Source organism: Ovis canadensis, chromosome 21 (genome assembly GCF_042477335.2).
Source record: "Ovis canadensis isolate MfBH-ARS-UI-01 breed Bighorn chromosome 21, ARS-UI_OviCan_v2, whole genome shotgun sequence".
Lineage (NCBI taxonomy): Eukaryota > Metazoa > Chordata > Mammalia > Artiodactyla > Bovidae > Ovis > Ovis canadensis.
The window spans coordinates 18,342,898-18,366,232 of record NC_091265.1 but is presented as its reverse complement, the minus strand read 5'-3'; the positions used below and the strand labels follow the sequence as shown (position 1 = coordinate 18,366,232).

At 43.1% G+C, this 23,335-nt stretch overlaps 1 protein-coding gene and 1 non-coding gene across 2 annotated transcripts in view; one reads left to right on the top strand and one right to left on the bottom strand.

Moving 5' to 3' along the window:
* FAT3 (FAT atypical cadherin 3) overlaps positions 1 to 23,335 on the top strand; it is an 813,871-nt gene that overhangs the window by 227,364 nt on the left and 563,172 nt on the right. The window lies entirely within an intron of this gene.
* Positions 2,316 to 2,424, bottom strand: LOC138427350 (U6 spliceosomal RNA). The gene has a single exon (XR_011251957.1). It is a non-coding gene; the product is annotated as a U6 spliceosomal RNA (small nuclear RNA).

The window sequence follows — 23,335 nt, the reverse complement described above, 5'->3', positions numbered from 1 at the left end:
CCACAGCTGTGGTTTAGGAAGATGCTGCCTTGTCATGGTTGCACAAAAGAACATCTAGTGTCAGAGAGGAACAAAACTACCGCTAGGTGCAAGGCAGGTGGTTCAAAGCATCTGAAGTCTAGGACTGACTTTGGGAGTTTCCCTGGTACCATTGGCTTTGCAAGATTGAAATGACCCTCTGAAATATACTTTGTTATAACCTCCACCACTTCGCCTTTAATTTTAAAAAGGGTTATTTGTGTTTCGCTGCACTGGGTCCTCGCTGCAGCACGTGGGCTTTCTCTGGTTGCAGTGCTCAGGCTGCTCACCGCAGCGACTTCTCTTGTTGCAAAGCATAGACTCTAGGGCACGCAGGCTTCAGTATTTGCAGGGTGTGGGCTCAGTCATTGTGGTTCCCGGGCTCTGGAGCACAGACTCAAAGAGCACATAAGCTTAGTTGCCCCAAGGCATGTGGAATCTTCCCCGGGCCGGGAATCGAACCTGTGTGCCCTGCATTGGCAGGCAGATTCTCAACTGCTGAACCACGGGGGATGTCCGCGCCTTTACCACTTGAAAGGTGAGAAGCAGTGTGAATAATCATGTGGGTCAATGTATTCGTCTTCCAGTATAAGATTTTTTTTTCTTTGCTGTCTTTTAAACAAACCACTGTCCCACAGTCAGAACTCCTTAAAACCTGTTTAACTTTTCATGTTAACATTAATGATAATTAATTTCTATGACCCTTGAATTAGTTTATTTTACATTTTTCTTTCTTTGGGAAAATGAACATGCTGTTTTGTTAAGTGTGTGTAAGAAACCACTGGCAGAGCCACCTGGATCAGATATCTCTAAGCTTCATCAGTGCTTTATCCAGTACAGGACATTGACTTGGCTCGTTACATAAACAGCTTGCATGGTTGCCACCAGACCCTTGAAAGTAATTAGCATTTTAGCAACCTACCCCAGAAGCTGCCTGATAGACGAGGTGTCCGTGAGGCGCGAGATCACCTGCAAGGCACTGTTGTTGAACGGGTCCCGGTTCAGAGGCCAGCACACAGAAACTGGTGAGATGCTTCCTCAGGGCTCCTCCACATCCTTCACAGGCACAGATCTGTCCGCATCCTGCTGAGAAAGATGGACGTGTCTGACCTTTGGTGGAAGCAGAGAGTGGGCAGGACAAATGCTGGAGGTTAGGCAGCGGCCAGGGAAATTTGGCCAAGGCAGCATGGATGGGTGCCTTAGATAAAACCAACCATGCAGAATGATCCTGGAGATGGAGCAAGGGAATAGAGGATAAAAAGGCTATTGAGACAATCATTTGATTAATTTCCCTTTCCAAGTTTAGAAATGAATTCCTAGTCATCATTGCTTTCGTACAACCTGCTCTTTTGATAGTTCTTACGAAATGGTGGTGATTTTGTGGTTGAGTTGAGTTGAGTTCCTACTTTAAGACTGTTAACCTATTATGAAGGTCATTTCTAAGTCACAGCTATGGGGAACAGTTTGCTGTCAGCTGATAACAGGCTTGTGTTTCTCATTAGATAATTAAACCCATTCCACGGACTTGATTTTGAATGGTCCACTCTCAAATTCAGCATTCAGTTCAGTTCAGTCGCTCAGTCGTGTCTGACTCTTCAGCATTAAAATACATGTATTGGATACCACTTAGATAACTTTGCTGGATTCTGGAAATAGCAAAATGAAAAGAATGGACTGTGCTCTTCTGTAAGACATCATATGGAAGACAGATGTGTAAACCAATAGCTACCAAGGGCTGTGATGGGTGAATGTAGCCACGGAAATGCTGAGGTAGAAGCTGAGCATGAAAGAGGTCATTACCCACTTTGCAGGAGGAATGTGTGACTCAGAGAAGACTTCAGAAAGGGAATGGTACCTGAATCATGTTATCAGGAGAGAAATTTACCAGAAAAGGAAAAGACATGATGGAGAACATACTGGACAGAGCCACACAGCGTGAACAGAGTTGCATAGATGGGAATTTTTATATAATTTAGTCTTTTTTCTTTTAAATTTATCTCTATTGAATTGTAGTTGGATTATAGTGCTGTGTTGAACTGCTGCTGTTGAGCAAATTGACTCAGTTATATATATATGTTTGTATGTGTGTATATATGTATGTATGTATGTATATATATATATATATATATATATATATAGTCTTTTCAATTATGGTTTATCACAGAATATTGACTATAGTTCTCCTGTGTTATCCTGTGGGACCTCGTTCATCCATTCTATATATAATAGTTTGCATCTGCTAATCCCACACTCCCACTCTTACTGTCTACCACCGCCTCCCTCTTGGCAGTCACTAGAAAAATATGTAATGCTTCATGAATTTGCATGTCATCCTTGTTCAGGGGCCATGCTAATCTTCTCTGTATCATTCCAGTTTTTTAGTGTATGTGCTGCCAAAGCAAACACAGTTTTAAACCAGTCTGGATGGGAAAGAATTGACTTATAAAATCTAAAAAAAATAAAATTGAGAAAAAAAAAAAAAAGAGCCCAACTAAAGTAACAGATTCTGGCTCTATTAATAATGGCATACAGTATCACTGGTGATCCCTGTGGATATTTAAGCCATAGATGTTCTTAAATTTAGGTGAGAACCATCTTCCTTAAGTTTAGGAGAGGAAATAGTAGTAGTAGGTTTAGAAGCTGCTTTCTCCTTAAAGCGGCAGGCGCCCCGTGTGTGCCTGTTGAGTGGGTGCGCGGGGGCTCTGAGGTGAGAGTTCTAGCCTCCTTTCTGCAGTCACCGAGGGGGGGGGGGGTCACCTCGGGTGCGTCACTTAGTGGAGTCTCTCATCTTGATCGAAATTAGCTGTTTGTGTGTCTATCTAAATTCTCCTTCCAACTCTGATCTCATTACCTACCAAAAGACCTTGTAATATATTTTGACACATGAAGAATAATTCACCTGTCTCAACAGTTGCCTCATACTGGAAAACTGTATTCCATATACTATTCCATATCTTTTAGATTACTTAGTAAAATGTATTTTATGTAGTGATAACCTCATACCCTGAAGAAGCCATTTACTAGGCTAGAGAAGCAATTACTTTAAAAATGATATTTAGGGGCTTCCCTGGTGGCTCAGTGATAAAGACTCTGCCTACCAATGCAGGAGACTTGGGTTTGGTCCCTGATCCAGGAAGATCCCACGTGCCTCGGAGCAGCTAAGCCTGCACGCCACGACAATTAAGCCTGTGCGCGGGAGCCCAGGAGCTGCAACCGCTGAAGGCCCTGAGCCCCAGAGCCTGCTCTCCACAAGAGAAGCTACTGCCCTACGGAGCCCGCGCTGTGACTGGAGAGAAGCCCAGGCAGCGTCAGAGAGCTGGCACAGCCACCGACAGATTACCTTAAAATGATATTTAGGAATAACTATAACAGTAACCAGCTTTGGTGAAAGAGTTACACAAGCTTCCTCTCTCCCCAGCAGAGAACACAAACTTGTCTGTTATGACACCACCAAGCATCTCTCCGACTTGGTGTCTTGTAATTTGGTCGCCCTCCGCATGCGACGGGGTGTGTCACATCATCAGAAGGCGCCATACACCATGGCAAAGATGAAGCTTTGAGCAGCATCTGCCTCTTTGTGCCTATGGCTTACCAACCCTGCTGCCCTAGGGAGCATTCCAGCCAAGAGGGCTCATCCCCACCTGCAGTAACAGATGCATAATGTAGTCTGCTTAGGGAGTGTGTTCGGGTTCTTTTCTGAATCAAAATTCCATTTGTTTGTTTGTTTCTATTGACATAACTTTGCTGGGAATTGCCTTTGTGGTATGTGTTACTAACAGAGCTGGAACCACCGCACAGAGTGCTTTCAGTCTTTGCAAAACATAGGTGTGCGTGTTACAGCTTTTAGGAAATCACTCGGCTTGGAGAAGAAAACATTTGTTAATATTTGGACCTCCTGGCCAAACATCATTCTAGTTTTCCGAAATTATCAGCAAAACAAAGGAGTGTTCAGAGAAGGCTCTGGCCTCTCCCTCGCCCCCTCCCCATGAGACTTCTGACTTACATTCACCAAATCTGAAAGCCCTTTAGTGCAGGCTTCCTGCTCCCCTCCCCCAGTCCATATTCTATATTAAATTATTAGCGTTTTCTATATAAACTCCCTGGGAAACCAGAACCCTTATTATGACTTCTGGATTTCATTTTCCTTACATAAGCATTTAATGGTAAAACAGCTTTCATGAACACTTAACATTTCAGTTCCTGTAAATGTTCTTAAATTTCATAGTAGTATGCTATGTTCATTTCCATGTAGCATTCTTAAAAGTGGCTTAAGGCAGCGAATGGTCCTCAACCGTTTTGGCACCAGGGATTATCTTTGCAGAAGACAGTTTTTCCAAGGACCAGGGGTGGGATGGTTTCAGGAAGATTGAATTGCATTACATTTATTGTGTACTTTATTTCTATTATTATTATATCAGCCCCACTTCAGATTAGACCCCAGAAGTTGGGACCTCTGGTTTAAGGGGCTTGCACATTGCTAAGTCAACCTGACTTCCAGGAAAACCTTGTATAGGTTGCAGGTGATGGATATTTATATTGACCTACAAAGATCCAAGAAGTTCATGGGGCCCTATTTTGTGTTAATCCCACCATAAAGTGTGCCTGAAGCAGAGAGTTTGGGGCTTTAAAAAGCTGAAGATCCCCATGAAGATTAATAATAAGATATAAAGCAGACATAGGAAGATTGTATGACATTTCTTTCAGACCTTGGATTTCTTTAATCCCTAGGTGTGTTGGGTTAGTGCTTATCTTCATGAATGGATTACCAAGGTGAATTTCACTCTCTGCCTTTCTAATGCCTTATTTTTATGACTGCTGTTACTGTTGTATATTTGTTCATCCCAATTGTGTACACGTCACTAAACCAAGGCCCCTGACTAGTCTTAAATGAGATAAATAAGAGTCTGGAGCCACCAATTCAATTCCAGGTATGCTCTTTTTAATTTGTGTGAAGACTTTATGCCATCCTTCCTGCCAAAAGATAGAAGCACAGTTGACTCAAGGGATAACTTGCCATCTTTCAAGGGTAACCTCATAGAGACTTTAAAGAATTGGGGGAACTTGTGTAATCCAAAAAGATTGTTTCCTTGAGGATGTCCAAGGCAGAAAAACATGGAAAGCTCACTTAGATTTTAAGCTCATTTTTATTTCTTTAGTTATTGTCAGAGCAGTGGTCAGCAAAGCCCAACCTGTAGGCTGGCTGCCTGATTTTGTTGGTTTTAAAGAATCTATCATTTATATTTATTTGGAGGATAATTGCTTTACAATATTGTGTTGATTTCTGCCGTACATCAACACGAATCAGCCACAGGTAAACATAGGTCTGTTCCCTCTTGAGAGGGATGCCTGGAATGGGAGGAGAGGGGGAGATTCTGATTTTGTTCAGTTTTAATGGGACACAGCTTTTACCACACAAGGCAGAGTTGAATAGCTGCCACAGAAACCTTCTGAATCACAAAACTTAAAATACGTACTCTCTGACTCTTTACAGAGAAAGTTTGCAGAACCCTGCCTTAGGATATTATTGATGCTTAATATTTATAAGGACAATTTAATTAATAATTATAGATTGTAAAAGGAAGAGTCTTAGATTAACATACACACACTGCTGCTGCTAAGTCTCTTCAGTCGTGTCTGACTCTGTGCGACCCAATAGACGGCAGCCCACCAGGCTCCCCCGTCCCTGGGATTCTCCAGGCCAAGCACACTGGAGTGGGTTGCCATTTCCTTCTCCAATACACACACTAGTATATAAAATAGATAGCCAACAAGAACCTACCATATAACACAGTGAACTATACTTAGTATCTTATAAGAACCTGTAAGGGAAAAGAATCTGAAAAAGAATAGGTGTATTTGTGTGTATTGGAGAAGGAAATGGCCACCCACTCCAGTCGCCAGTATTCTTGCCTGGAGAGTCCCACGCGCAGAGGAGCCTGGCAGGCTGCGTGCATGGCATTACCAGAGTCAGATGCGACCGAGTGACCAAACCTCCACAACCAGCAGCACCACATGCACGTGTAACTCACTCGCTTTGCTGTGTATCTGGAACGAACACCACGTTGTAAATCCCCTATGTCTCTTTTCTTTCTGTTTTAAAAACTGCTTAGTTATTTGTTTGGCTGTGCTGAGTCTTGGCTGTAGCGCGCGAGATCTTCAGTATTTAGCTGTGGCATGAGGGGTCTTTAGGTTGCAGCCTGCAGAACCTCAGTTGGGGCATGCAAACTCTTAGTTGTAACATGCGGGCTCTAGCTCGCTGACCAGAGATCGAACCCAGGCCCCCTACATTGGACCGCAGAGACTTAGCCACTGGAACACCAGGGAATTCCCCCAAATCAACTGTATTTCACTTAAAAAAAAGGAAATGGTCTTCTCAGTAAGTCCATGCATTACGATTTCTGCTTTCCCCAAAGTGAACATTTTTTGATGCTCATAAAAGATGCAGTGGGAAAAAGCTGAACCAAGATTGCCCGTGGATGGCTTCACTCAGCCTTAGTTCATGGAGATATTCTGGAGCCTCCGTTCTCATTTTCCACCCAGTTTCACAGTGAGTGGGATTTCACATCTGAGTTCTGGTCCCAAAGGATTCAACAGTTCCAGAAGTCAAGGTTAGAGTAAGTGGTGATCAGCCTCTCAATTCCAATGGGGCTTGGAGGACAGAGAGAATACCCATCATAACCAAATCTATAATAATAATTTAAATTCTACAAATTCCAGGACTCTAGCAGCTTGATTTGGGAAATCTTTCCTGTCTTTTTTTTAAAAACAAGGGGAAAATACACAAACAGATTAAAGTGCACTTAGAAACCAGCTGGCTTGTTTTTCACCTCCCAAAGGAGTACTTGACTCCCTGTTACACTGTTTTCCCTTTTTATCAAATTGCTAAGAAACAGTAACTCAATTGATTTAAATGATTTCTATCACACATAGCCTTTAAGACAAGCAGTCGGTTTATTATGCTCAGTCATAACGGTGGTATTTTACTTCAATGAATTGTATTTTCAGCAGCACTCATAAAATACCCAGTTTGACTTCGTTTATTAACTTTCTCATTTTTCCATTAACTGATGTTTTTCTGTCTCAGATAATTTGCCTGCCCATTGATATTGCATAACTCAATGGAAATATATCTTTCAAAAGAATGAACAGATCATTCTTTGAGGCTTAGATAAGATGATTTTATCTCAATATATCACGAAGAATAATGCTTTGGTTTTTGTTTTAGTCAAATTTCACATTTAATGTTGTAATCTGAATATCACTTTGAATTTAATTACATTAATTTTGTGGCTTGCTATTTAGTAGTTTCTTATTGCTGAGAGCCTAGATATTAAAAAAAAATCATTTTCTACTTTTTAGATAAGAAGATATTCAATTTTAATTTATTCAGCTCTTGTCTGCAAAATTAATTAGAAAAGATGCCTGGTTTTGTATTAATAAGTTTCAGTTTGGTGTTTTATTCTCTGTTGAGTCCCTTGCAGTCTGTTGCTGAAGCCATCTAGGCCTTCATAAGGCATTTGCATTATTTTTTTTTTAGCTTCCTCCTGTTTTATTGGCAAGTGACCATGTGTATGGTAATTGAACAATTGTCTGCTTACTTGGGTTTATGGAATTTACATCAGCAAGTGCTAGGGATCTTAAATTTTGCTCTCCAAACAGACTTGAAGAGGAAGCTTTCTGAAACACCGTCATTTGGTTAAAAATGTATTTGCATTTAATTGAGTGACAGTCACTCTGAAAACACTGAAGCTGCGTGTCCCTTTCCGCTCGGCCTCTCCTTGTGCCTTTGTAATTGCAGAGCCTGGAGCCTGAGGCAGCTCTCTAGTCTTGCGGGGATGCGCGGTGGCCCGGGAGAGGGGACGGCTGTGGACCGGGTCCCGGGGAGCCTGCAGTCAGCCCGCTAGGCCTTCTCACACGGCCCATTGCCTCTGCTGCCCACCAAGTGCTGGTTTTCCTTCCTGTCTGACAGCTGCAGATCCTGAAACTGAGATGGGGAGGTGGCCTTTGTCGGGTCCCCCAGCCAGTGCGGCAGAATAGAGCTTCGAGCTGTGCCTGTGGCTCGATCACTTTGTGATGCACCTTCCTGTCCCCTTGTCCTTGGCCTTTCTTGTCGTGTGTGATTGACTCTCCATCAAGAGCACCTCATCTCTGCCCTGGTTGCGTCCCAGTGGTGTGTCCCCCTCTGTCCCCACCCACTCAGTCCTGAACCGCCTGTGCCCTGCCCCCCTCCCCTGACACTTCCAGTCCATTCCCGCCCTGTGCGGGAATGTCCATTCCCGTCTCTGCCCTGTGCTTCCCTGACCCCCCTCACTTCTTCAGCTCTCCAGGGCAGCCTTAGTTTTTTGTTCTAATTCTGTGACCATTGCCACCGGTGATATGATAGGGATTGCGCTGAGTCTGTAGATTGCCTTGGGAAGCATAGTGACTATGTCAGTGCTCATTCTTGCAATCCAAGAACACCATACAGCTTTCCACGTGTGTGGCCTTCAGCTTCTTTCATCAGTGTCTTATAGTTTTTGGAATACAGGTTTTTTTGCCTCCTGAGGTGGATTTATTCCTAGGTATTTTATCCTTTTTGACAAGATGCCAAATGGGATTGTTTCCCTAATTTCTCATTCTGGTATTTTGTTGTCAGTGTATAGAAATGCAACAGATTTCCGTATATTAATTTTGTATCCAGCAACTTTACCGAATTCATCAATGAGCTCTAGTGGTTTTCTGGTAGCAGTTTTAGGGTTTTCTATGTATATAGCATCATGTCATCTGCAAACAGTGGCAGTTTTAAGAGGAAGGGATGCAATCTTTGATAAGGAGAAACTTGGTAGGGTGCCTGGGGCTGGGGAGAAGAATACTTGACCAGAGGCTATGGCGAGATGCTGGGACCAGGGTGCATGTGTGGATGAGTGTGTTAGCAGCGGCCGTGGAAAGGTGTGCAGTGAAGGAGACAAAAGGCCTAAAGAACTCTGAAGATGGGCCAAGGAGCCTGGCATACAGACATGCAGTTATGGCCGCTGAAAGCTGCTGGGACTTGGTGGCTAGGGAAGAACAGGAAAAGTTCAAGTTTTACATCACCACTGGGTCCTTCTGCCTCTGTAACTTGGCTTGCTCCTTGTAAAGTCTGGATCACGTTAGTCACATGGTCTCAGAAAGTGGGTACTCACAATACTAGGAGCTGGAGCTTATCTCACTCGCCCTTGCCCTGCTCGTTGCAGTCACCCAGCCCCTGCCAACCTGCTTAATCATGCCTGTCTGTATAAAGGTCAGGCATCCCCCTCCCTGTCTTGACTGCTGTTCCCACGCAGGTGAAACTGCTTAGTTTAAACCAGCCTATTAGCAGCTAGTGTTGCCCACTAGAGTCTGTCTATAAAAACTCTGTAACCCCTTTGTTTAGAGCTCAGAGCTTGGAGTGTTAACTCCTCTGGGCCCTCCAGTATAATAAACCTGAGTTCTCCCACTCTCTGAGTGTGGTGCTTGGTTTCTCGAGTACTGGTTTCTGCAACAGGGAAATCCTGCCTTGCCCTGTGTCTGACAGGCAATCCATGGATATTTACTGAATGGCCGCAGATGGAATCTGGACTTTATAGGTCTTTCTGTAAGGGAAACTGAGCTGGAGAAAGGTGAAGCTAGAGATAGCATAATCCAATAGGATGCCAGTATTAATCATTTTGCCTCTTCTCTGTGTGTAAGATTCACAAGAAACTGGAGATTCACTAAAGGAAAACACTTCAGAATCATATTCTTAATTGGTGTGTTTATATTTCTTTTGTTGTTCAGTTAAGTCGTGTCTCACTTTGTGACCCCATGAACTGCAGCATGCCAGGCTTCCCTGTCCTTCACCATTTCCTCAAGTTTGCTCAAACCCATGTCCATTGAGTCAGTAATGCCATCCAACCACTTCATCCTCTGCTGCCCCTTCTGCTTTTGCCTTCAATCTTTCCCAGCATCAGGGTCTTCTCCGATGAGTTGGCTCTTTGCATTAAGTGGTCAAAATATTGGAGCTTCAGCATCAGTCCTTCCAGTGAATATTAAGGGTTGATTTCCTTTAGGATGGACTGGATTGATCACCTTGCTGTCCAAGGGACTCTCAAGAGTCTTCTCCAACACCACGGTTCGAGAGCATCAGTTCTGGAGTATGAAGTCAAGTGGGCCTTAGGAAACATTACTACCCAACAAGGCTAGTGGAGGTGATGGAATTCTAACTGAGCTATTTTAAATCCTCAAAGATGATGCCGTTAAAGTGTGTTTATATATACTATTGCTGGGGACTTCCCTGGTGGCTTACCTGGTAAAGAATCTGCCTGCAGCGCAGGAGATCTGGGTTCGATCCCTCGGTTGGGAAGATCCCCTGGAGAAGGGAACGGCTATCCACTCCATTATTCTGGCCTGGAGAATTCCATGGACTGTATAGTCCATGAGGTCGCAAAGAGAGGGACACAACTGAGTGATGTTCACTTTCACTTATTTATATCTAGGAGAAGTGACATTAAAGACTATATGGAGCATAGACCAAGTAGAATCTCTGATACATGGGCCTTGCTCTTGCCTCTTCTCTGTCACCACGTGTCCCCGGGGCAGTTACAAACCCTGCCTGCCAGCCAGCCCTGCGTTTGTCTAAGTCAGTGCTTTTCAAACTGAGTTATGATCCCATCCATGGATCATGCTGTGAAGTCAGTGGGTTGCAGAGAGCATTTGAAATGACACATTATAAAATATAATAGAGATCATTGCATTGCACATCATGGGCTTCAGTTATGTTTTGTGACAGAAAATACATTTCTTATTGCGGGTCACCAGAAAGTTTGAAACACAACATTTTAAGCAAAAAGAGCTCATTACTTAGGAATATCATAAATCTGTCTTTAGCTCTGTGTGTAAAGAGAGCATGTGATTTATTACGCCAGCCAGGACACATTTCAGAGGGAAAAGGGTAGCTCTTAATTAGACCACAACAGGTGTAAACTGGGCCTGCCTCAAGCTAATTAAGAATTATGGCCACTCGGCCTGTATTAACCAGAGTTCTCCAGAGAAACAGAACCATGAGATATATAGATCTATAGACATCTAGATCCATCTATCTCTGTATGGAGCAGAAGAGACAGAGGGGGGGAAAAGGGATGGAGGATACTGAGATTTATTTTAGGAATTGACGTGCATTCTTATGGGGGCTGGCAAGTTGGAAATGCATATGACAGGCCAGCAGTAGGCTGGATACTCAGCTAAAAGTTGATGTTTCCATCTAAGTCCAAATTCTGCTGCAGGCAGTAGGCAGGGTTTCTATAGTGCAGGCCTGGGGGAATTCCTTCTTCCTTGGGAAACCTTTTAAGATCTTGAAGCTGATTGAATGAGGCCCACACACATTTTGGAGGGTAATCTACTTTACTTGAAGTCTATTGATTTAATTATTTATCACATGAAATAATACCTTGGGACTTCCCTGATGGTCCAGTGGTTAAGAATCTGCTTGTGAGTGCTGGAACACAGGTTCGATCCCCAGTCCAGGAAGACTCCACATGCCTTGGGGCAACTAAGCCTGCCTGCCCTAGAGCCCAAGCTCCCCAACAAGAGAAACCACTGCAGTGAGAAACCCACGTACCACAACTAGAGAGCAGCCTTGTTTCCCCACAACTAGGGAAAGCCGGTGCATAGTAACGGAGGCCCAGCATGGCCAACAAAAAGGAAAAATTAAGAATGAAAATACACCTTCACAGCAACATCGAGACTGGTACTTGACCACGCAGCTGGGCGTCATAGCCCAGCAGAGCTGTCATAGGAAATTACCCAGCACACCACTTAGGGAAGAGGTGGTGGATGAACGTAGCTCAAAGCTTTCCTTAAAGCCCTAAGGCTGTGCTGAGGCCAATTTGTTAGGGGTTTTGTTGTGCTGTTTAATTTTATTTGTAGTTATTGGCTATTGAGTATTGCCAATTTGACCTTGTGGCTACTTGAAATAATTTTTTAGAGAAGAAAAATATTTTTTCACTTTGGTGGTTTAGATCACTTTTTTACTAAGCATGAGTTATATGTAACTTTGTATTTAAAACTGTTTTAACATTTTATAAAACGTCTCATGAAATGTTTAGAGAAGAATGTTCCTAAATAGCTTTGTTGTTTGGGACACATTGTTTAAACTATAGAAACTGCTGTAAAAGTATATTTGTAGGTAGTCAATAATTTTCCTTGTCTCTCACTGCAAGAGAAAGTATGAGGGCTCTCAAGTGCCCAGAAAATCCACAAAAGCATTAATTTTCACCAAATGGCAGGAACTGACCGCTAGGCAGCTTTGCCCTGTAGTAAACTGCATGGAGTAACCAGTAAACCCTTAGCAGAAACCTGGCCTTGTTAGGATCTTTGGGGAAGGAAAGAGAATTCTGCAAAGTTCTATACTGAAAAATATCCAAATGAATTGCTCATCCTTCATCTTTGCTGACTCAGTAGTCCACTTTGTGCTTAATTCATTAAGTGTTGCATTTCCCCTACTTTTAGAAGGATTGTTTGCCAACTATAGATCATTCGGAAGCTGTTGAAGAAGGGTGAAAAAGGAACAGAAATCAGAGTATAGTAGGATTATTAACATTTGAGCGTTTCCTTTCCATCTCATTTTCTGTGAGCTTTTAACAAGTTAAAATTGCATGGCTTACATACTTCTGTGCTTTGTGTTTTTGTCAGGTGACTTTATACATTTTATACATTTTCCAGAGACAGGAAGGACCTCCCGTAAGTCTTGTCTGCCGTCTTCATCATGGGAGATGTAGTCTTCATCATGGGAGAATGTCACATTTAAGTCATTCAGAGTTCTTCCCTGCTAGATCTTTAATATATTCACCAGTTCTCTTGTTATTGTAAATAATGCTACAGTGAACTGCTTTGTGAATGAAGCTTTTCTCTTGTTTGGATTTCTTTAAAAGAGCTTTCTGGTTGCTCAGGAAAATTACCATCATGAGCTTCCTACTGAGCCCTGCCTGTTCTGGGTCCTGAGGTTGGTGGGGAATGACCCAACCCTCAGCGCCCTTGGAGACCTTCATGGAAGGCTGAGCTGCTTGCTAAGTGGCAACAGAAAGCTACTTTTTCAGGAGAGCCATTAACTTGGGTTGAGAAGGATGAGATTCAGTGGATACTGACCAGGTGAGAGGCCCTATGGGTCTTGGAATGTTTCACTTCACAAGGGATTAAGGGAGCCTTGTGAGTTGAGGACTTGAACTCAGGCCAGGAGAGCAAGGTGGGTCTGCGACGGAAATCCTTGCTGGGATTGCCCCTGGTCCTCCCTGGCAGTGCGTCACAAAAGCGATGTTTGGACAAGAGGATGGAAGGCAGCTGTCGCTCCCGTGCTCATGTTTACGTGCATCAGCTCCACTGACAGCAAGAGCGCAGTATGAGCTCATGCCCCAGCGCTCCTTTTGACTCTTGAAAATAAATCTGTTGTAAGTAGGATCTTCCTCAGTAGTTTAAAGAACTCTCACACTGCCTTATTTCTCGGAGCATGTGGTCAGGCAAGTTTGAGGTCGCCGCTCTAGAAGCCCCTAATCATGAAGCGATGTGGAGAGAAGTTGCGTTTTAGGGACTCGGAATCGCTCCCGCGTCATCTGCTGGACGTCGCATCTGCATTGTCGTCTCGTGCAGCTGTTGTCAAAGCTTTGCCTCCTTCTAGAGTCTTTGATGTTGCTTCCGAGCATTGGTTCTCAAGCAGGTAAATCTTGACCAATAAGGCGGTCTCCACTGCTGATCGGCCATGTGACACAGACTGTCTGCCCTCCTGTGCGTCTGCTCCTCTGCAGGGCCAAGTCTCACATCTGCTTCCGAGAGTCATGTTGGGGGTCGGGTAAAGAGAGCAGGGCACACAATACTCAGTACATGCTGGTGTTCACTACACAAAGCCATTTTTATATTTATTAACGGCTGTCCCTAATTCTCTCTAGATTTTTGTCCTTATGCATGAAGTTTCAGTGCCCCGGTAGGTAGCTCTTCCCAGGTATCTATACTGGGACTGATGCTAACTGACATGAGGATCACAAGAAAGCCAAAACTGGTAACACAGCTCCTAAGGACTTCACTCTTTGGGATTCTCTCTCCCTTCCTGTTTTCTTCATATTTTCATTATTGACTCTGTGTCTAGCTCTCTGGTAAGTGCTGGGGATTTTAAGTTGAATAAAATGCCATTTCTGACCTCACAAAGTCTTTGTGGCCGAGTACTTCCCAGATTTCTAGCATGTAGATGCGTAAAATAAAGTACTCTGAGGATGCTCTCATTCACTTATGAGACACCCTGGGAGTTCTCTGGTGTGAAAAGCTCTGTACACTCCCTTTAGTTTGATGCCCAAAGTTATCTCTGCTTTGACAGGAATCTTTTCTGGAAGGAATGGGTTTCCACCTTTCAGAATTTAGACACTGTCTGTCAGCTGAGCAAAGCTTCAAGGACCTGGCTTTTCCTGGCATGGTTCCTGGTTCTGTCGGCTGCCACTCTTCTTAGAGATGGAGATGAAAGTCCGTCTCTCCGATCCGGGGATGAGTCTGGGTGGGACAGAGGTCCCTCTGTTCCATTCTGGCCTCTGACTTAGGGTTTCTGACGGGCCTGCTCTGCTGCTGTGGCACGTGTTCTGTGTTGTTTTGCCTCCTGAGTACAAAGCCTGGAGACTGCGGAGTGTTGCACAGCAGTCCTCAAATGAAAAATTAAGAGAAGGCATAATTTTGCATTTGTCATGGAAGCTTCCAGAAATTTGAGTCTTGGGTGGAAAGTAGTTTTATGACACTATTTCCTCAGTGCTGTCTTGATTCCTGTCTTTGGATTTTGGGTTAGTCAATGAGTCGATCACTGGGAAGTGTAGTAATAGCTATGACATTGATTCAGGGTAGGACTTCTCATTCCGGTCTCCTGGGAAACTTAGTGGATGGAATCTTAGAATGTCTGAGTAGGCAGTAAATAAACACTCATCCTCATTTTGAAGGATGCAAAGGCTTGCAAACTGAGATGTGAAATATTTAAGAAACACTTAAAATCTCATAGCATATCAGAGTTGAAATACTTTTGTGGTTATCTAATTTACCTTTATGCATTTTAACAATGAGAAACTTAAAGCCAACTTAAACTATTTCCCTGTGTTAATTACACAGTGATTAATTGGAGGTAGAGATACTGGGTTTGGAGCCAGCTCTCCCTCTTATTAGCTTTTTGACCTTGAGCAAGTTATTTAACCTCAGTGTCCTCATCTGCATGCAAGGGGGAAATAGTTTCAGTGTAGCTCATAGGGCTGTTTTCAGTTAAATGAAATAAGCCACCAGGTCAGTTCATTTCAGTAAACTTTAGCTATTATTACGATGGAGTGTGGAGAATCGTGAAACAAATCCTCTCTGAGCTGATATGCAAAATTACATTTTCAACAGGTGTTCATGGTGGGTGAGGATATTCTGGGAAGGAAGGACACAGAGACAGGGACTTGAGAGTCTTAATGGGAACATTAGGAGTAATCCAGCTTGACTCTGCTGCGTCATGCATGAATTCAAGAAGGGAGGTTCAGATCTGAAAAAAGTAGCTGAAACCTAATCATGGCTGGTCTTGGATGCCAGGACATGGAATTTAAAGTTCAGTCATGTGTGTGTGTGTGTGTGTGTGTGTGTGTGTGTGTGTGAGAGAGAGAAAGAGGAACAGACAGATAGAGATATGATTTTACCTGGAGTAAAGGAGAGTAGTTGATGAAATTATACAGGAAGGGAAGTTTTCTTTTGATAAAGTAGAATTATAGCTTGTAGTCTGACAGTGTATATTAAAAACTTACAAATATGTCTCATTCTTGCCTGGCAATTCTGATTTTAGAAAAGTATGCAGAAATAATAGGTTAAAACTAACAACCTAAATATCTAATAATGGGGGCTTGGTTAAAAGATGGCAAGTTTATATAATTCAATATTATCTAGTGATAAAATGATATTTCTCTTTAATTGACATAGATCACCGAGATAATGCTAAAATGATTCAGCAGGTGTAAAATACTATGTTTATGTGATCTCATAAAAATATATGTGTATGTATGGTGGCCCATGCCTTAATTCATAAAAGTCTGGCAGGGATTTAAACTGAAATATCAATAATGGTTACCTTTGGGTGACTTTTTAATTGAATTAAAATATATATAACATAACATTTCCTATTCAACCATCCTTAAGAAAACAGCTCTGTGATGTTAATACATTTACCATTTTCTGCAGCCATCTCCATCTTTAGAATATAGGGTATTTTTCTTTATTCTTCATACTTTTATCTAGTGTTTGAATTTTTTAATTTTATAACTGAAACAAAATTTGAGTTAAAAAATATACACTGAGGTTCCAGTGTTCACAGGGATACTATTTCTGGGATAAGGGAAATCACGCCTTGCCTCGGTTCACGACTGGCAGAGTGGAGAGGGAGCACGGGGACTGAGAAAGGGCCAGGCTGTCCTCATGGTTTTATTACAGCATCTGATCTCCCTGGATCAGGCATGCTTTTCTCTGAGATATACTTGGGACACCGTATTTATGGGAACTGGACTTAGGAGCTGCTGGGGACCTGAAGGCATTTGGTGTGCACCATAGGCTGTACGGCAACCAAGCCACCAGATCCACGATCAGGCTGTCACACCGGCTTCAGGAAACCTGGGGACCCAGGGCTGGTCAGGGTCGCATATCTAAGGAAATGTCCACAGAGGCACCAGTCCTCGCTTTGGCACATCGCTGCTTGTGGGAAAGCCTTCCTCTGTGAGAGCGTCAGGGATCTCCATATCAGTTTCATGCTGCTTGTAACTGAATTCTCTGATGACCAGATTCCTTCACTTACAGGGACCTTTGTTGCTTCAGTATTAACAAAAGGTCTCAAAGTAGCAAAACACTAAGCTATTTAAATTTATTTTATGCAACACATGGGCTCCAGTGCTCTGTTCTAAAGCAGAATTGAGAATATTTTAGCACTTTTCTCTCGTATGCTCTGTCTTACTAGGTATGTTTATTATACAGCATAAAAGCCAGATTTCCCCATAAGATAGAAAAATAAATCCATAAGGAATCGTCCTTCAAGAAAAAACACATGGTTTCATTTAGGGACATTTCTCAAAAGCTCACTTTGTCTCCGTAGACATGGAACAAAGCTACTGCACAGAAGCACAGATGCTCTGGTGGAGGTGAGAAGGAACATGACAGGGTGTCTGACCCCAGGGCCTCGTGATTTACTCTGTGGATTGCAGCTGAAGTCAGTACACATGTAAACGTCTTCACGGGAGACCTGTGCTTCTGCGAGGCACACAGATGGTGGCAGTCTCCCCGAGTGAAGGGCTGATGAGGATTGGGAGGCTGGAGCCTGGCCCAGAGCCTTGAACGATGGGTGACAGACAAGGAGATGATACATCAGAGGTGTCTTCTGGATGGAAAGAAGAGCCCAGTAGGAGTGCAGAATCGGGGATATACATTGTAATGTTTGGATAATGGGCTTCCCCGGAAGTAGAATTAGAGGCAAGGATTGGAATGCAAGTCTTATGTTAGCGGGGGATCCCAGGAAACATTAGCAGGGGGTCAGGAAATGGGGACAAGTGGGGAGAGATGCCAGTGAAGGGCGGGTCATGAAGACACTGAGCTTGTACGCTCAGAGAAGCTCAGCCCTGCCGGGGAGCTCTGGGAGACAGTGTGTGGCACACCTCAGACTTACCCCAGCCGAGGCCAAGGCAGCTCCTCCTCACAGCACTCGGACCCTGCTGCTTGAGGACGCTCCCAGGGGCACGGATGCTGGCCCTTCCAGAGTGCCGTGCACAGATGGAACGCACGTCTGTGGCTGGAATAAAAATCTCTCAGCTGTTAGCCGAAATCTTAGTTTCTCCAACCTAACTCCTGGGACTAGAAACAAAATATCACATAAATGGTAATGTTAAATTATTTGGCTGCTATGAAGTGAAAGTTTCTGTCTTTCCAAATTCATATGTTGAAACCTAACACCCAATATGATGATATTTAAAGGTGAGACCTTTGGGAAATGATTAGATTTAGATGAAGTCATGAGGGTGAGGTCCTCAGGATCGAATTAGTGCACTTGTAAGAAGAGATTAGTTAAATTAAGTGAACTTCAGTCACTCAGTCGTGTCTGACTCTTTGCAAACCCATGAACCGCAGCATGCCAGGCCTCCTTGTTCATCACAAACTCCCAGAGTCCACCCTAACCTATGTGCATTGAGTCGGTGATGCCATCCAACCATCTCATCATCTGTCGTCCCCTTCTCCTCCTGCCCTCAATCTTTCCCAGCATCAGGGTCTTTTCCAATGAGTCAGCTCTTCACATCAGGTGGCCAAAGTATTGGAGTCTGAGCTTCAAAATCAGTCCTACCAATGAATACCCAGGACTGATCTCCTTTAGGATGGACTGGTTGGATCTCCTTGCATTCCAAGGGACTCTCAAGAGTCTTCTCCAACACCACAGCTCAAAAGCATCAATTCTTTGGTGCTCAGCTTTCTTTATAGTCCAACTCTCACATCCATACGTGACCACTGGAAAAACGATAGCCTTGACTAGACGGACCTTTGTTGGCAAAGTAATGTCTCTGCTTTTTAATATGCTGTCTAGGTTGGTCATAACCTTCCTTCCAAGGAGTAAGTGTCTTTTAATTTCATGGCTGCAGTCACCATGTTCAGTGATTTTGGAGCCCAGAAAAATAAAGTCAGCCACTGTTTCCACTGTTTCCCCATCTATTTGCCATAAAGTGATGGGACCAGATGCCATGATCTTCATTTTATGAATGTTGAGCTTTAAGCCAACTTTTTCACTCTCCACTTTCACTTTCATCAGGAGGCTCCTTAGTTCTTCACTTTCTGCCATAAGGGTGGTGTCATCTGCATATCTGAGGTTATTGGTATTTCTCCCGGAAATCTTGATTCCAGCTTGTGCTTCATCCAGCCCAGTGTTTCTCATGATGTACTCTGCATAGAAGTGAAATAAGCAGGGTGACAATATACAGCCTTGACATACTCCTTTTCCTATTTGGAACCAGTCTGTTGTTCCATGTCCAGTTCTAACTGTTCCTTTCTGACCTGCATACAGGTTTCTTAAGAGACAGGTCAGGTGGTCTGGTATGTCCATCTCTTTCAGAATTTTCCACAGTTTATTGTGATCCACATAGTCAAAGGCTTTGGCATAGTCAATAAAGCAGAAATAGATGTTTCTCTGGAACTCTCTTGCTTTTTCAATGATCCAGCGGATGTTGGCAATTTGATCTCTTGTTCCCCTGCCTTTTCTAAAACCAGCTTGAACATCTGGAAATTCACGGTTCACATATTGCTGAAACCTGGCTTGGAGAATTTTAAACATTACTTGACTAGCATGTGAGATGAGTGCAATTGTGTGGTAGTTTGAGCATTCTTTGGCATTGCCTTTCTTTGGGATTGGAATGAAAACTGACCTTTTCCAGTCCTGTGGCCATGCTGAGTTTTCCAAATTTGCTGGCATATTGAGTGCAGCACTTTCACAGCATCATCTTTCAGGATTTGAATAGCTAAACTGGAATTCCATCATCTTCACTAGCTTTGTTCGTGATGATGCTTTCTAAGACCCACTTGACTTCATATTCCAGGATATCTGGCTCTCGGTGAGTGATCACACCATCGTGATATCTGTGTTGTGAAGATCTTTTTTTAATAGTTCTTCTGTGTATTCTTGCCACCTCTTCTTAATATCTTCTGCTTCTGTTAGGTCCCTACCATTTCTGTCCTTTATTGAGCCCATCTTTGCATGAAATGTTCCCTTAGTATCTCTAATTATCTTGAAGAGATCTCTAGTCTTTCCCATTCTGTTGTTTTCCTCTATTTTTTTGTATTGATTGCTGAAGAAGGCTTTCTTATCTCTCCTTGCTGTTCTTTGGAACTCTGCATTCAAATGGGTATATCTTTCCTTTTTTCTGTTCCTTTTCATTTCCCTTCTTTTCACAGCTATTTGTAAGGCCTCCCCAGACAGCTGTTTTGCTTTTTTTTTGCATTTCTTTTTCTTGGGGATGGTCTTGATCCCTGTCTCCTGTACAGTGTCATGAACCTCCATGCATAGATCCTCAGGCACTCTGTCTATCAGATCTCATCCCTTAAATCTATTTCTCCCTTCCACTGTATAATCATAAGGGATTTGATTTAGGTCATACCTGAATGATCTAGTGGTTTTCCCCACTTTCTTCAATTTCCGTCTGAATGTGGCAATAAAGGAGTTCATGGTCTGAGCCACAGTCAGCTCCCAGTCTTGTTTTTGCTGACTATATAGAGCTTCTCCATCTTTGGCTACAAAGAATATAATCAATCTGATTTCGGTGTCAACCATCTGGTGATGTCCATGTGTAGAGTCTTCTCTTGTGTTATTGGAAGAGGGTGTATGCTATGACCAATGCATTCTCTTGGCAGAACTCTATTAGCCTTTGCCCTGCTTTGTTAACGAGCTCTTTTAGTTTCTCTCTGCCATGTACAACAAGAAGGGGGATGTCTGCAAACTAGGAAAGGGAGTCTTGTCAGACACCAGTGTTGCCTGTACCTTAATCTTGGTCCTCCCAGCCTTCCAAATTGTGGGAAATAAATTGTTTAATCTAGTCTATGATATTCTCTTATAGCAGCTTGCACTGACTAAGACAATGGCAGAAGAGGTTTTGCAGATATAATAAGGACATTCATCAACCAATATAATTGTTTTTAGTTAATAAACTAAACTATATTTGGGCCTAATGTAATTATGGGAGCTCCTGAAAAGGAGGGTGTTTTCTCTAGTTGTTAGCAGAAAGAAACCAGATTCAAAGCGCAGGAAGGACTTGATGCGCCATTGGTGTCTTTGACTATGGAAAGGACCATGTGGAAAGAGTCTGAGGGTAGTCTCTGCCTGCTGAGAGCAACCCCCAGTGGGCAGCTGCTAGGACACTGGGGATCTCAGTCCTGCAACCATAGGAAAAGGATCTTCCCAACAATCTGTGTGGGCTACAAAAGCGATTCTTTCTCAGAGCCTATAGAGGAGAGTCCAGTCCAGCTGATAGCTTGATTTTGGCCTTGTGAGACCCTAGGCACAGCAAGTCCACTTGGACTCTTGAGACAGTAAATGGATGGAAACTAGGATAATAAGTTTGTGGTGCTGGGAAAAAAAAAAAAAGCTCTTGGAGAGTGATGCTCAGAGGTGTTTGTAATTAGAACCTTTAGCATGTAACAAAGAAAGAGATAAAATGTTGTTATATCCATAACATGAATGGTCATGGTGGAGAGGTGTCCGTGGAAGAAACTGAGAGTAGAAGGGAGCAGAATGGGCTTCTCTGGCGGCTCAGGCAATATAGAATCTGCCTGCAATGCTGGAGAACCGGGTTCTAACCCTGGGGTGAGGAAATCCCCTGGAGAAGGGAATTACAACCTACTCCAGTATTCTTGTCTGGAGAATTCCTTGGACAGAGGAGCCTGATGGGTTACAGTCCATGGGGTCACAAAGAGTCAGACATGACTGAGTGACTAACACACACACACACACACAGAGAACAGATTGCCATGCAATGTCTTAGAAATCAGCCAATATGAAGGAAAATTTAAGTAAGGTGGGACAGTCAAAAGGAAAGTAGTATTTTACCAAAAACATAGCCATGATTGTGCTTTCATGATTGGATAACCCCCAATTATCCAAATACACATTTAATTGAGTTGTCTGATGGAATAGGCTTGCTCTGAAAGTTGCTTCTAATTCTGGCTTTGCTGTTCGCTAGCTCTGTGACCTCAGGAACATCCCTCAACTTTCTGGATCTCAGGCTCCTGTTGAATAAAGTGAGGTGGTTGTTTCCAGTCTCTCCCAGCACAATGAGGCAATTTATTTGGATGCAAAGATATGGTGCAGCTCCCGCCTCACTCCTTGTCGTCTATTAAGTTCATAAGTGTACTGCACGTTAGTCAGAGAAGTAATCTAATTTCACAGTTAAATAAAGAGCTAATTTAAATGACTATTGAAATTAAAACGTTCATGGAATTCATCTGCTGGCTCTAATAAATGCACTCTCCAGCGTTCCCCCAACCCCGCCCATTCTCGGAAGCCCACACCCTGTATCTTCTCTGGACCTGTTCCTCTGTCTCCAGATGGACTCTAGAATCATATTGTTACATGTTGTTTTACTTTTATCTATGGCCGTTTTGGCAGCAGGAATTATACATGTTTCCCTGACAGCTTTACGTGGAGCATGTGTTTAAAAGATTAATATAAGCAATTGCTTCTGAAACAATTAATCTTGTTTTCCCATAGTAATGAAAAATGAATAATCAAAAGCAATAAATGGTACCTGGAAGATGACAAATACTTCTTCAAGTATTTTAACACTGACTGTAAATTACAGCTGACCCCCAGATGGGGAAGGATGAATATGACCAGTGGAAACTCCACAGTGGGTGCCGCCGAGCTTTAATAATGGTCTTTAGCCGCTTGATTGATTTCATCGTTCCCTATCAGAACCCGGAGGACTGGCTGTCTGTCCTGCTGATTTAAATCTCAAAATGGCATCTTGTGCCTATTAGGGGAGTCTGTGTTTAAACCATTATAGAGCGGTTGTCTTCTTCCTATTCCTTAACTAATGTACAGACGCAAGTGGAGCTGTGTTCAGGTTTAAAATATAAATAGTAACAACTGAGTAATTCTAGATCCAGTCCCTGCAGATCGGGAACCCTGGAGGGATGTGTTTTATCCAGAACGTCATCAGTTTCCTGGATGTGAAGCCACTTGAGTAAATTTGAGAAGGAACCCTCGGAGACTTACTTTTACTTTCAGCCGCCCATCTTCTATAGGCACATTCATGAACCAGGGCTTACTTCGGATGTAAAAAGTTTTGGAAAAAACAGTGTGTCTCTTGCATGAGAGATTCTGTGAGGACATGAAGCCCTGAAATAAGTGATTGGCCTTCTTGTGAGATGTAACACTTCAGAAGCATATGTGGGCACACGTGGCATTCAGATTGCTATGCGCAATGCCACCGTCCATGCATACATAGCTGTGCGTGGGTGCATGCTCAGTCCTGTCCAACTCTTCATGACCCCATGGACTGTAGCCCACCAGGTTCCTCTGTTAATGGAATTTCCCATGCAAGAATACTGGAGTGGGTTGCCATTTTCTACTCCAGGAGCTCTTTCTGACCCAGGGCTCAAACCTATGTCTCCTGCATCTCCTACGTTTGCTGGTGGATTCCTCACCACAGCATCACCTGGGAAATCACATACATACATACATATATAAGATAGCTGTGTCCATACTTTCTCCACATTGAAGAAGCAAAAATTGCTTGGCAAGTGTAGACTCAGTGCACTTTACAAAGCAGCATTCAGGTGCAGAGAC